The sequence below is a fragment of the Triticum dicoccoides genome, chromosome 3B, assembly GCF_002162155.2.
Source record: "Triticum dicoccoides isolate Atlit2015 ecotype Zavitan chromosome 3B, WEW_v2.0, whole genome shotgun sequence".
NCBI classification, from domain to species: domain Eukaryota; kingdom Viridiplantae; phylum Streptophyta; class Magnoliopsida; order Poales; family Poaceae; genus Triticum; species Triticum dicoccoides.
This window is the reverse complement of record NC_041385.1, coordinates 346,794,708-346,798,118: the sequence shown is the minus strand read 5'-3', so window position 1 is coordinate 346,798,118 and position 3,411 is coordinate 346,794,708.

Below are 3,411 nucleotides of genomic sequence, written 5' to 3'. Positions count from 1 at the left end.
GCGCTCAACTCCGGCCACCCCACGCCCTCTCGTGGGTCCCCCTAGATGCGCGGGAGCACGGGCTTCCTCTTGGTGCCCTCAGCGCGACCAGCCGCGGGCCGTAGCGCCGTCCCGAGCAACTCCGGCGAGGTCTCGCCGTCGTCGTGGTCGCCGGCGTCATTCGCCGATGTGGCCACTTAATTAGGGGCTAATCACCCTATGAGCCACTGCCATGTGGGCCCCTGCGCCTAATTAGGATTAGTATTTTTTCTGTTTAGTTTAACTAACCACATGGGCCCCACCCGTCAGCTTTGACCACGCTGACATGGACGTTGACCGACCCCACACGTCAGTATTGACCTGCTGACGTGTCTGTTGACCCGGCCCCACCTGCCATTGACACTAACCAGCCTCAATCACTGACCAGTGGACCCCACTGGTCAGGTTTGACCACCAGCAGCGTCTGTTGACCTGCTGACGTCATAGTGACGCAATGCTGACGCCATAATTCATTTTCTGGAATTATTTTAATTCTAAATATTCAGGAAATTCCAGAAAATACCTAAAACTTCTAAAAATCATAGAAAATTAACCGTAACTCCAAATGAAATAAATTATATATGAAAAATTATCAGAAAAATCCAAGGAATCCATCTGTACCATTTTCATGCATGTTAGAACAACTTATAGATGCCGTTTAGCACAAATCATACTAATGGCATTTAAATATCCACATATGGAGTTTGAATTTGAATCTTGGATTCAAACCAACTTCATTTAATCTGGTTTTAGGTGCATTAGCCAAGAACACATTCATATTGCCATGTCATAGCATGCATCATTTTGTGCATTGCATTGATCGTGTTTTTCTGTATTTGCCGGTATCTGTCCCCTCTCGATAGACGTGATACCGATGATGTGATCGTTGACACTGATGAAGACTCAATGTTATCTTCAGAAGTGCCAGGCAAGCAAAACCCCTTGTTCATTCCGATAAAATCCCACTCTCTCGCTCCTGCTCTCTTTTACTGCATTAGGACAACATCGATTCATCTGTTACTTGCTGCGGTAGCTGAACCCCTTTATCCTTCGCATGACCTGTCATTCCACAGTAAATAGATGAAGCCCACTAGTATGAGTAGGAATTGTTTGAGCCCTGTTGTGCCTACTCATTCATGCTTGTTTGTCATGCCTGCTACTGCTTAGAGTTGAGTCAGGTCTGATTCATCGGGGATGAATCAGAGGCGTGTGAACATGTCCTACTGTGTGTGAGCTAAGTGTGTGAACACGATTTGGTAAAGGTAGCGGTGAGAGGCCATGTAGGAGTACATGGTGGGTTGTCTCATTGCAGCCGTCCTCAGGAACTGAGTTCTGTGTTTGTGATCCATGATTCAGCTACTACCATACATTGGGCCCTGAAATATGACCCCGCTCGACTTCTTATTCACCCTAGTCCTCTGTCCAGGAGTTGCAAGTAGTTTCTGGTGTTTGTAGCTTACTGGAGGCCGTGGACAGCGCTGACCGTAGGGGTGGGCTGTGATGCGGTAGGAACGTGGCACGGTGTACCGGATGCCCGTTTGGTATCTCGGGAACCCTGCTCACATCGTTTGGGGCTGTGAGCGAAACTCCGGCCGGATCTCCTCATGGATGGAACCCGAATAGGCGATAAACCTGGACTAGAGACTTGAGTGTTTAGGTAGGTCGTGGTCTACACCCACGTCGGCTTTCGCTTGAAGTCTGCCGAGCACATGTCGTGTGCAGACGCTAAGTGGTGGAAACATGTATGAAGAAGTACACCCCTGCAGGGTTAACATCATCTATTCGAATAGCCGTGTCCGCGGAAAAGGACTTCTGGGTTGCTTATATCAGTTCATAGACAAGTGAAAGTGGATACTTTAAAATGCGCAAGATAAGCGTGAGTGCTATGGATGGCGTTCTCGTAGGGAGACGGGAGCGGATCCATAGTGGTGTATTGATATGGTGAATATGTGGACTCGTGTGCGCCACCTCAAAAGAGTCGCTTGCAGTCGTAGTTTAGGATAGCCACCGAGTCAAAGCTGGCTTGCCGCAGTTAAACCCCACCATCCCTTTGTTGAAAATGATGCATATGTAGTTAGTTCTGATGTAAGTCTTGCTGGGTACATTTGTACTCACGTTTGCCTATTTTATGTTTTTGCAGAGAGACTTCAGTCTCACTAGTAGTTCCACGTGGACTTCGACGTTTAGCTTGTTACCTCAGCTACGATCTTGTGCCCTCGGCAGGATCTGATAGATAGTCAGGCTTCTCGGCCTTTTTCATTTATAGATGTCTGTACCCAGACATGATAGCTTCCGCTTGTGCTTTGACTTGTATGCTCTGATTGTTGGGTCGTGAGACCCATATTTGTAATGTCTCGCTCCTCGGAGCCTAATGAATAAATACTTGAGTCGTAGAGTCATGTTGTGATGCCATGTTGTATTTGCACATATCGAGCATATTGTATGTATGTTATTGAAATGCTTGATATGTGTGGGATCTGACCATCTAGTTGTTTATCTTTAGTAGCCTCTCTTACGGGGAAATGTCTCCTAGTGTTTCCACCGAGCCATGGTAGCTTGCTACTGCTCCGGAACACTTAGGCTGGCCGGCATGTGTCCTTCTTCGTTCCTGTGTCTGTCCCTTCGGGGAAATGTCACGCGATGAATACCGGAGTCCTGTTAGCCCGCTGCAGCCCGGTTCACCGGAGTCCTGCTAGCCCAGTGCTACAGCCTGGATTCACTCGCTGATGACCGACACGTTCGATGCTGGGTCATGGATGCCTGTCCCTGTATGTCTGTGCCGCTTTGGGTTTACGACTAGCCATGTCAGCCCGGGCTCCTTATCATATGGATGCTAGCGACACTGTCATATACGTGTGCCAAAAGGCGCAAACGGTCCCGGGCAAAGGTAAGGCGACACCCGTGGGAATACCGTGCGTGAGGCCGCAAAGTGATATGAGGTGTTACATGCTAGATCGATGTGGCATCGAGTCGGGGTCCTGACAGGTGCAGACGTACGATCCGTGGGGTTTGGGTTCTGACTAATCAGAATGCACGACTCAGATCACGCACGCAGCAGGGGGGAGGGGGCACGGCCATGGTTTGGTAGGCACACGGCTTTCGTGAGTGAACCGTGTGCTTTTTGAAAACATTTCGTGAGAAGAATCTCGGTTTTTAAATCCCAGTAAATACAAAACTCACCTGAAAATCGTGAAAATTGGCATGGTGTCACGACATGGCACATATATGTTGTGGAAATTTTTTTGTTCATTTTGGCGCAAGTTTTATTACAAGCCTCTTACAAAACGGAGCTTTTCTCAAAGAAGCCTCGTGGTTCCGATAGGGAAACATGTCCCCCTTGTGGGGGAAACGATAATCACTGCCTCTCTTTGCCTTGTATTTTCTTCTACTGGC